The sequence below is a fragment of the Mastomys coucha genome, unplaced genomic scaffold (genome assembly GCF_008632895.1).
Source record: "Mastomys coucha isolate ucsf_1 unplaced genomic scaffold, UCSF_Mcou_1 pScaffold18, whole genome shotgun sequence".
In the NCBI taxonomy this organism is placed as follows: domain Eukaryota; kingdom Metazoa; phylum Chordata; class Mammalia; order Rodentia; family Muridae; genus Mastomys; species Mastomys coucha.
This window is the reverse complement of record NW_022196900.1, coordinates 33,614,152-33,626,147: the sequence shown is the minus strand read 5'-3', so window position 1 is coordinate 33,626,147 and position 11,996 is coordinate 33,614,152. Positions and strand designations below refer to the sequence as shown.

General features: G+C 38.2%; 1 pseudogene; it reads left to right on the top strand.

The window, feature by feature from the left end:
* Positions 1-11,996, top strand: part of LOC116095266 — a 37,267-nt pseudogene that overhangs the window by 12,795 nt on the left and 12,476 nt on the right.

Below are 11,996 nucleotides of genomic sequence, written 5' to 3'. Positions count from 1 at the left end.
ATGGAGAAATTTGCATGTAAATAATGAAAATATGTAAAATAAAAAAAAAAAGGTGGGGAGAGCACATATTGTTTACTGGCCTCACCCTGGTAGTAGAGTATCTGAGGGACCATGTAGACCAAGATACAGAGTTCAGGGTAGTCATCCCTGATAAAGTAGGGTTTGGTTAAGTCGGGGTTAAGCCTAGAGACACAGGCAAACCAGGTTCCTCTAGGTGAAACTAAAATGTTTTTATCAGTTAACCCTAAAGACTTTGATCCTTGTTAAATGACATAAATGTGGAAATTGAATGACAAATGTGGGAGTAAGGTTTTTCCCCTATAGAGTATCCATGGGACCTAAAACAACCATTTCCTAAGAGGGCCCCATTGGTGGTAGAAGATTTCTAGGGACAAAAGGTGGTATCATTAAAAGGTACTAGTTTGATCTGTGAAAATGTCTTGAGATCAATAACTGCTACCCTTATATAATAAGGATGCCTACAGTCTACACAGATCTAACAGTCAGTTATTAGGTTGGAGGTAATTTCATTTAGGATCTCATAAAAAATAAAGTGTAAGACACCCATTTTTCGTTGTCTAGTTAGAGAATATCTAGTTAGGTTTGGCTGACTGGACTTAACCAATATGGGTCTCTGTGTTACTGAGGGAGGTTTTAGGGGCCAATATAGGCCTGATATCCTTGAATTGTGGGCCCAGGAGCAGAATCAGAAGACTATACATTGAATGGTAAATGAGGATCCTGGATCAATGCTGGACACCTACATCCTCAGTCCCCATGTTTTCCTTATTTTCCATCTTGAAAAGGCAAGTGGGTTCCAAGTCTTAGGTCATAAGTTAAAGTCACAGGATCTTGTTCTGCCCAAGGTTATAATTAGGTCAGGATTCGGCTGTTCTTCCATCAGTCTCTTTGTCATCTCTGTCCAGAATTCACAGCCCAAAGTGCCACAGTGATATTGTCTTTCTTCATCACAGACTACCTCCTGCAGGGGCCTTTCTGCTGGACAAATGTCATAAGTTGAGGTTAAAAAGGAACCCAACTAGGAAATATGTCTAAATCTTTAGCAATTGAGTGCCATATATCTACAAGGTGTACTGAAAACATAGGTGGCATTTCCAGAGAGAATCTTTTTGTAGGATGGCTCCAGGTTGAGTGTAAGAGGGGTAGTAGAAACAAGATTGGGGACCGTACAGGGTAGAATCTATCATATCAACACTTAATAGTAGTAGAATAATTAAACAGACCTGAGGGCCTTCAGTCTTATCTTTAGTGAGTCTTTGGGGTGTTGAAGCAAAGGCATACCAGTTATCAATGTAGATACTGGCTAGATTGCTTTGAGCCAATTGTAAATATTTGGTTAGGGCATTTAGTTTGGCTTTCTGGACCAATGTATCTAGTTAAACAGCAGATGCTCAAACTGTTTCTTTGGAAGTTACCATAGCAACCCCTGCATACCTGTTTCTGTCCCTTGCAAATCTGCTGCCATAGGTGAAAAAAAATTTGGTCTGATTGTGACCAAGGTACATCTTTCAAGTCCAGTCACATTCTATGTATCTGTTGCAGTACCTCTTGACATTCATGTAACACCTCAGTTTCTGGTTTGGCAGCAGGGTTGCTGGGTTAAAGGTGGTTCTTAGGAAAATTTGCTGAGAGAGAGTGTTAAGGGGTAGGGCCTGAGGGTGGGTTAGCCTGGCATTGTTCATCCATTGGTCAGAGGGATTGTTGAGTACCCTCTCCACAGAATGAAGGGTGGTAATGGTCAAAGTCTATCCCAGGAGTGCTGGGGCTTCTATGATACAGAGACAACTGGGCCACCCTTAGGCTACTGAGTCTAGCCATTCAAATAAGTAGGCCATTGGGCATTTTCAAAATCCTAGTTGACAAGTCAGGGTCCCCTTTGCCAGTCCAGTTTTTCATCCACAAATAATTGGAATGGCTTACTTATATCAGGCAGAGTCAACGTTGGGGCCCTTGTAGGGCCTCCTTGAGTTTTTGAAATGCTTGGTTTTAAATGTCAGATCACTTAACAGAATCCTATGTGCCCCTGGTGGCCTCATAGAGGGGTTTTGTTCTCTCTTCCAAGTCTGGTATTCAGAGTCTTTGAAAGCTGGCTTAACCCAGCAATTCCTTAAACTGTTTCTAGATTTTTGGAGACAGGAATGTCCAGAGTGGCTTGTTTTCAGGCTGGGATAGCCATCTCCTACCTTCCCAATGTATATCCTGGGTAGGCGAATTCCAGGGCAAAAGTCTGAGCTTTTTTGGCTGATACCTTATAGCCAAGTTGGTCTAGAGTTTAGAGAATGATATCTGGAAGCAGGTGCTTCTAACCCTGGAGGCAATCAAGAGGTCACCCACATAATGAAGGAGGCATACCTCCAGGCTCATTGATCAATATTCCTGTAGGTCCTCATGAAGGGCTTCCTCACAGATGGTAGGAGAATATCTAAAATCCCATTGGAAGACTTATCCAGGTGAGTTGTCCACTGAAACCCTGATCTGTCACTTGTCATTCAAAGTCAAAGATGGACTGTCATTTGGCCTCCATGGTAGACTGAAGAATGCATCTTTGAGATGCAGGACTGTGAAAAACTGCAGGTCAGGATCCAGCTAGCTCTGAAGTATATACATTTGTGGGTGGTTGGATGAGTGTCTTCAACCCTCTTATTGACCTTCCTGAGGTCCTGTAAGCAGGGTATTCATTAGTCTTTGGTTTCTTGATATGCAGGTAATGGGTGTTCTTTGTTCTTTTAGTCTGTTAATGTACTTGACAATCCCTTTTTATGCCTTTGGTGTCATGGGATACTCTCTGACCTGAACAGGTGATGTTGTAGCCTTGAGGGTAACTGTAACCAGAGACTGTTGGACAGCCATCCCAGGGGTCTTTGTCTTGGCCCACAGCCCCAGTACAGTTTCTTTCAACCTTTTAAAACAGGTGCTGGAGAGAACTGCTTGTATTCTTCTTCCAGATGCAAACTCAAAGCACAGAATCTGAGCCTTCATTTTGCTTAAAAGATTTCTTCATAATAGAGGATAAGGGCTGTTGGGGAGGATCAGGAAAGAATGGTTCACCTGCTTGGTTTCTAAATCCATAGTCTGGCCAGTTGTCCAGGGGAAAAAGGCTGTCCCAGTTGCCGTATGGAAGCAAAGTTGTTTTGTTTTGCTTTGTTTTCTTTTTGCAGACAAGGGTCCCAAGGAGAGTTTTAGGAAAGAATGTTGAGCCCCTGTGTCTACCACAAGGTCAGTTAGTGTCCCCTCCACTTCTAAGGTTATCCAAGGTTCGAGTAGGGTCTTCCAACCCTGTAACCCTCAGTCCTCAAGTCTAATCAATTCAAAGACTTAGTGACTGTAAAGAACACATGGCCTCAAAGAGCAGTTTTCCTGATGCTGTAAAAGTGAGTGATAAAGAACAACTCATGCCTATAGCCTGAGCCCTTGGTGGAGCAACACCATGGACTGTGCCCGGGGCCCTAGATAACTATGATAAACAGGCCATAGAGAGCACGAACGTGTGTGTGTGTGTGTGTGTGTGTGTGTGTGTGTGCATGCGAGTGATAAAGAAGGGAATGAAGTAATGTGTGGAACACCCTAGTTGTAGTTGACTAAATTTAGCTTAAAAACTCTGGTTTGGCATGGCAAAATTGCTCAACTCCCGAGGACCCAACGGAGACAACATCGTGCCCAGAAATAATCCCAGATGTCCACACAGACAGAAAGTCTATACCGCTACTACTCAGCTGCAGAGGATCTGAAAATAAGGAACATCTAGTTGCAACACTGCCTGGTATTAGTCCACACCCAGCAGACTGGAAAAGTTACTGAAGAGTGCGTGTGAAAGAATAAGTTCATGGCCCTTTTCACCATTTATTTACTTTGTGCTTTTATGAATAAATAAAAAGTGTTAGAACCTTTCCACTGAGTTTTGAGGAGTTTGCTTTCCACCCCGTTTTATGGTAGTTCGAGACGGTGGAGGTCATCAGGTCCCTCGAGTTTATTTATATTGTTCTTTCTGGTAACATTCTCCCTCTAAATAACTCACTTTCTTACAGTAGGTCCATTAATTCCTTTGAGGCAGGATAGATCTTCAGATAGGCCAAATGGCCATGGATAGTCTGTGGGGACCCTTTGCCCTATCCTCCTGACCTGAGTTGTTTTCTCTCTAGCAGCAATGCCTTTTCCAGTCCTCCAGTTTATCTTCAGAAGTTTCTCTATTATTGTAGACTTTGATTGCTATTGCTTCCAGTTCTGAGAGATCCTTACTTTCAAATCCATCCAGCGGTTGGAGTTTTTCTTGATATCTGGTGCTGCCTGATTGACAAAAGCCATCTTGACCGCTATCTGGTTCTCAGGCACCTCCGGAATAAGGCATATATATATCTGGTAAGTGTCCAGGAGCCTTTCCAAGAAGGCCCCCAGAGACTTAGTCTTTTCCTGAACTACCTGACTAATCTTAAACAAATTGATGGGCCAGCTAGCAGCAGCTCAGAGTCCTCCCTCCATAAGAATCTGGCAATAGACCTTTAGCTGATCCCTACCTTAAGGAGAGATGAAGTCCCAGTCAGGCTAGATAAAGGGAAATGGCTTATTGATGGAGGTCTCACCATCCATAGGCTGACCATCTGTCCCAGGCACCTGTTTCTGACATTCTTGGCAAATATCATCTGTTCTCTCCTTGCCATAGTGAAGAAAACCTGGAGAAAGTGTTGATAGTCACTCCCAGTGTGCAGGTGAGTGAAGAGGATAGTACCAAGAACAATGAGAGCCTGGAAGAGAGGCTTCCAGATGTAGAGGTCAGCAGTGGCAAAGAAAAAGTAGGTCAGGGATTGGTTACCCTGAGGGGTAGAGCAACAGAGGCCTTAGATTCACCAACACTGACTGGGTATGGAGAAAGCTAGGTTCAGGGTGTGTGTGATGAGATGCTGAGGGAGAAAAGGGAGGTGAGAAAGAGGGCTCCATGACAGAGCAGAATGTAGGAATGCCAACCTCCCTCTTTTACAGCAACAACATAGATTATAGAGGATGGGAGGTCTTTCCAGACTGTTCAGGGTAATAATCTTTCTAGGCTTCCAAGGTTATCATCCTTTTAGAATTATTTGTTTCTTTCTATGAGTAAGAACATCTTTCTATCCTACTCTATTTGGGGGGGTAGATTGGATAGACAAGTTGCGTGCATCCTTAACAATGGATAAATTAGACAGTTGCTTCCCTCTGATGTAGCAGCCAGACATCTACCTTTAGATGGTGATAGTATGACTAGCAAGATAGCAAGAAAACCTACATACTAGGCATGGATATTTTTTTTTCTTGAGCTTCTGCTCACAAGAAATCCTTTTGATACCCTAGAGATGGACTTAGGTGAAAGATGGAAGGTAGCAAGAGATGGTGTCCTGAAACCCAGCACCCATAACATACTTTCTGGCTGGTGGAATGCTATTGTATTGTATCCACTGATCCTTATACCAAGAACTGGGAGATATGTCAGTCTAAAGGGAATGGGATAAGTGTGTCATCTATGTAGTGATGTGCTTCAGACTCTGCCTAAACTTAGGTTTAAACTAGAGATCATTTCTTCGTGAGAAATGTTTGTAGGATGCCCCCCTTTGTGTCCAGTTGGAAGGGATTATTCTAAAGTGTCACATAGCTTGTAACTGATACTAAGCAAAATAATTACATCCAGATATTTTAGTATTATATCCGTTTTGTATTTTCAAACTCTTCCAAATTGCTTTTACTAGTATTCAACTATAATTTATTTAACACAGAAAATGATACAGGAATATCAAAATACTAGAATACTTAATGATTTTGAGTTTGCTACACATCTTTACATCATCCATGAAATTTCAACATAAAAAGTGTAAGTGTTGTTTTAGAATGAGAGCTCCTTAAAAGAAAGTTTGTGATAAACAGTCCCTGTGTTAATCATGCTGTTGTTGGAACAACTATATGTATATGAGGTAAGTTGCATAAATTAAAGGAACAAGATAATGAAAAATGAAAGTAGGAAAATGTGTCAAACTACAATGTGAGACAGGTGAATAGGGCTAAGTCAGTTACTTGTTTATTTACAAGTGAGGTATTTACATGCCACTTGATCATAAAGAGTCGAAATAGTATATTGGTAACAGATATGTCTTTTTGTTTACAGTCACCTTGGATAATTTAGGATAGATATTGAGACATTAAAAATCTGAGATTAACACTGTAACTGATCATAGAATATGAAACTATAGTGCATGGAAAATTTGAAGCCTTAATGATGTGCATAGGCCTACAAGTGCTGTGCAAATACTATATCATATTCTTTTCTACTGTATTTTGTATCTTTAAGGATTCATCATGAAAGATTCATCATCAAAAAGGCCATGGTTGTGGGAACTTTACTTTCTTCATTGGATGATTCAGTATCTAGGACTAACTAGATTTTGTCAGCTATTTCTGAAAGATTTCTCAGAAAAGACAGAAAAAATAAATAAATCATAACTTAAGAGATAGCCTTCCCAGCAGTTCTTGGTTAGGAAATCTGTGTAACAGAAGCTCCTGATTGCTTTGCATTTATTTCTGTAGTTTTTATCAGTTTTCCCTATTTCATATTGTAAATTTTAAAACAGCATCAATTTTTGTGGACTTGAAAGTGATTTTATACTTCAAAATCAAACAGGACATCATTTTTATTCTAAACTTGTGCTTTGCTTCTCAAAATGTACTGAATATATAGACATCTATTGAAAAATAATATAAAAGGTAAGTGATAGAAATGAATAATTGCTTGGTGGCAAGTCTGCAGGGAGAGGGTTGATATGGTGGGGCACATATTTGATGAAAAATGAGAAAAGCCTCAGAGCTGCGTAGTTTCTGCTCCTTAGGTCAGAAATTTCACATTAGTGGATTCATCAGAGAAGATCAGTGACATGAAGATACCCTCTCCTGGGATGAGCACACTATTTCCTTCATTGAACTGTCATTCTTCAGATGTATGGTAGATACAGCAGAGGCTTTATGTAAGACAGAAAAGAAAACAGAGCTGGATCAGGGGGATTTTATCATGTCATTCTATCTTCACTTCAGGATAAAAATATGTCTTTTCTTTTCTATCAAAATATGTATCTATGGCTAGCAGAATCTGAAGATGCACTAAACAGAAATAATCAAAATATGTATGTAATTCTATTAAATTTCATGGAGAACATTTGGAGATTACTGAATTTACAAACCATAAGAGGTTTTTCAGGTATTCATTTGTTTCTTTAAACAAATAAACAAACACAAAAAAACCTGTTCTCCAGGTGAGCTTGACTTGAATTAACTAATGGAATATGAGCTAACGTGTCTTTTGAATGAATCTTTATAAGTTGACCAGCCTAATTTCCTCATTATTTCTGCAGTTCACTGAAGTATCAGAGTAGGTGATCCTTGTTGCTTTCCTAGATTCAATCCAAGGGAGAGGACAATATAAAGAAGGTAAGAGCTACTAGGTGTGGAACAGTTCTGTAAGTAAGATTGTTAGTTGTTTGTTACTACAAAATACATTAGTGCACTCTAACTTCACACTGAAGTTGCTCTGCTATTGCTTAAAACATTCTGTGCATGTGTCATGGTTAAGAGAATGTTGTTTTGTAGCTAGAATTAAGTTCAAAGGCTCCTTTGAAGTGACTGTAATACCATATATAAATGATAGTTTAATGAGGATTAAGGCAGATCACATACTTAAGTACATTAGTGTAGAATGTGTATAACCTTTCTAATCAGCAATAACTAATGTTAGGTAAGTTAGAGATAATTTTCCTAAGCCTGACAATAAATATGCCTATCAGAAACAATATTCTCTAAGTTAATACTCTCAGGTTCAATAAACCCCACAAACTGTCTTGGCCTTAATAGAATAGCAGATTATTCAGCCAAAGGGAAAGTTAGGGATGCTATTGAAAAACTACTTGAGAAATTAAAGGTTTGTGTTGAGAAATGTACCAGGTAATGCATACCTGCTTAGTGGAAGAGATAGTTCAGGGAAAGGACAGTCCTCCATAGTAACACCCAGGGAGATGATACTATTTTAAAAGTGAAGGAAATACATGCTTTGTAGTTGTATCACACTAAAAAGCAGAACTAAAGATATCCCTTAGAAATCACAACAGTTATAATGTACTGTTTCTGTTTCTCTGTCTAGTGCCATTTTTCTTAATATGGGATTGCTTTACTTTTGTTTGCACAGTAAACTCAGTCATTATTCATGTGACATTCTTTGTCACTAGGGAATTGTTTTCATTTTGTCTTGGTTTCCTTATCACTTACAGGTTTAACTTTTATGTGATATAACAATCTGGCCTAAAGGAATCATGATTATTGATGATAAAACTAAACTTGAATTTGAAATAATTTTACTACTGTGTCATTTAGAGCCCAGAACCAAGGTTTACTAAGGAAAAATAATACAGTTACTGTTAAGTAATAAACAGCTTAGGGAATATTTTATCAGGAACAGAAAGGATTAATGGAACCTCTCCAGAAATGCACACTCTTTTCCACACTTAGTCATGCTCTCTAAGGAACAGAGCTCTTTATTTTTTCTTTTACTTTTCCTCTTCCTTTTCTGTAGCAAACACACATGGATTTAGAAGTACTGGATATTAGCTCCTGAGGAAAAAGCAAAGGCCCGGACATGTTTTGGCATTAAATGGGTTCTCTAAGGGCCAGCTCAAATGCTAAAAGAGACAATGTAGAAGAGGAAGTCTGAATAAGTAGATAAGATTATGGGATACTTCTGCATTCCTAGGCAAGGCATTTTTTGAGCCCTGTCAAGCACAGGTGGCATCAGTACTTCTGAAAAATTAGTTTACTGTGCCTTTTTCTGAAGGGAGAGATTACCCATGTATATCTTATTCCAAAGAAAATATGGTCTTTGTCCTTTAGATCTTTTCCTATAAAATTTGAAAAAAAAAAGGAAGAAAGAAAGAAAGGAGGAAAGAAAGGAAGAAAGAAAGGAAAGAAGAAAGAAAAGAAAAGAAACACAACTATGGGATGATAAAGACAGGATGATTTGCAACCCAGAGCATTTACTGATTTCAAATAATATGTTGGACAGTATAAGTCTATTGTTTGTATTTACTAAGTTATGAAACCAAGTAGATGAAAATCCAGAGTGTCTTTAAACTTAAATTTCCAATGTTAATTTTCCAGATTATACTGATTCTCGAATATGTGAATGAGTCTCTTAACAAAGTTACAGTTTATTCATTCCTCTTATGTCTCGAGCTATCGTGTATATGTTCACTACCTTTCAGCCATGTGAGCCTTCTCTAATCTTCTCATACAAGCCGAGTCTGATCATGCTTCCAAACCCATGAAGTTATTTCTCATGTTACCTAGAATTCTCTTTGTGTGGATCCTCTTCTGTCAGTTTCTTCTTTATCATTGAAGATTAACAGAATTCCTTTGACCATTGCTTCTACGCTCATCATGAATATCTTTTCATAAGGCTTAATGGAACCTTATTATAAATAGATATTTTGTGAAAATAAGAATTAATGAATAAATGAATCAATCTTATATTGGTTCTCGAATCAAATACCTGAAAATATCAACATTTAAAGTTGTCTAGAGGACAGTGGGGGCCTTCTTTCTCTAGCATTTCATTTTTATCTTAATTAATGTTACATACAAAAAAAATGCAGTGTAATTGAAAGTATTCAGAAAAAAATAGGAAAGAATGATCCAGAGGGATAGGAGTCTGCATGAAGCTGAGTTCTGGTTGCATCTTACTTAGAATCCTCCCTGCTGTGCTTTGATCTGTTTCTTTCCATACTGCTCCTCCATTAGTCCTCCAATTGTCAAATGGCTACATTTCCATTTTCTTACTTGTGATTCTTTATTTTTGAAAATCTCTTCATTAAGCCTCTAAAAAATATTCAGATACTGTTTCACAAACTTCAAGTGATACCTAAGAAGAGCAACTTTCATCAGTTATTTTCCATTTTAGTGATGGAAATAATGGACAAAAAGGAGTACAGCAAAAAGCGATGTAAAGGAGAAAAGATTTATTCTGATTATATTTTTAAAGGGTCATCCCATAATTTGTCATCCTGATATGCATGGGAAAATCTTTATGAATTGATTATGATTATGAAGTGTGAATATGTGTCAGTGGAGTACTCCACACTTCATAACAGATAAGAAACATAGAGAAGAAATATAGAAAGAAGCCAGGGTTAGACACAACCCCTAAGAATATGCCCTTATTTCTTCCAATTAAGGCCTTCTTTCAAATTTATAAGAACCTCAAAATAGTGTCACTAGTCAGGGACCTAACATAATACATGTTAAAACCACGCTAATTTCCATAGATTTTTTTCCCCCAAATCCATCTCTCACAAATGAGATACTGTATTTCCCTTCTACATTGACTGAAATAAAGCTCAAATTTAGTTGGACTCATGATGATTATGTTTTCATGATAAACATATGCCATGCCATTGATGATGAGCTCTGGATCAACTGGGAGCTTAGATGTTGCATGGTTATCAATTCAAAAGTGGAAAGTTGTTCGCCTTCCATAGCCATGCATGTACTCTAAGAGGGAGAATACTGATAAAGATCCTCTATGATCAGGCTTTATTTATAGAGTCTAGACAAAGAAATATCTGGGACATCAGACAACCCCAAGGTTTTATTTTATAGGTGATTATACAGATTTGAATAAGAAATGGTTCCCTACATACTCATGTATTTAAGGAGGTTATGGGACTCATAAGAAGGAGAACTTTGAGAGAAAAAAAAGTATATCACCAAGGGAGGGTTTGGAGTCTTTATAACCTTGCCCCACTTATAGTTTGTTTTCTCTTCTTTTTGCATGTAGCTGAAGATGTGATGTCTCAGTTTCTTGCTCCAGCCCCTCTTTGCCAGGCTTCCTCATCATTATGGAGTTTCTTTTTAAAATTATAATCCATAATGAATTCTTCCTTCAATAATTGATTTTGGTTATATTATTTTATAACAGAAAAAACAAATATATAAAAGACAGTACAAAGAGATATGAGATACCCCATTACTATGAATCACCTGACTACATTGCTTTTTAGAGAAATGTGTAAGACTTTGGAACTTTGAACTAGAAAAGCAACTAAGTGCTGTGATCAGAGTTTAATGAGTCATTCTAGTGAGACTGGAAGTCATTAGAGCAGAAGAAGTTTCAATACAGTTTAGTGTTGGGTTAGTGGAATGGTTATTACTGATAACTTTTATACAGGCCTATAATTCATAGGAAAAAGTGGGACTGAAAGAACTTCACTATGCCCATATTGGAGAGAAAAAGGAGAGAAACATTGTTGTTGCAGTGAATGCATGGTTTACAGAAAAGCTGTGATGTTTTCAAGAGATTAAGGCTTTTATTAGAAGCCTCCAGCTTTGCTCTGAAACACTGAGGAGAATTTCTTTTGTGCAAGACCACGCTCTGCAGTGGCCAGCACAGATATGGGCAGCACAGGGGCCAGAAAAGGAAAGTGATAATAGACAGAGACATGGGATTCTGGAAATAACCAATGCTTATTTTTCCACTGACTTTTGTTTAGCTAACTACTAAAGATAGTCCTTATCATGGTTCCAATTAGAATGGACTCCACATTCTCTTGTATTTGCACACGTAAATCCCAATAAATGAACTGTTTGCGGATGATTAAGTGTGGCCTTACTGGAATAGGTGTATCTTTGTTGGAGGAAATGTTGCTGGAAGTGGGCTTTAAATTTCACAAGCTCACATCAGGCTCAGTGTCTCTTGAACAGCTGCTGGTAAATCAGGATTTGAAGCTCTCACTACTTTTGAGAACCCTGCCTGCCTGCCTGCTGTCATATTCACAGCCATGGTTATTATAAGTAAACCCTCTAAAATTTTTAGAAAGCTCTCAAGAGAATGTTTCTTTGTTTTGTTTTGTTTTATATTTTGTTTATTTTTGTTTTTATTAGATATTTTCTTTATTTACATTTCAAATGTTATTTCCCTTCCTGGT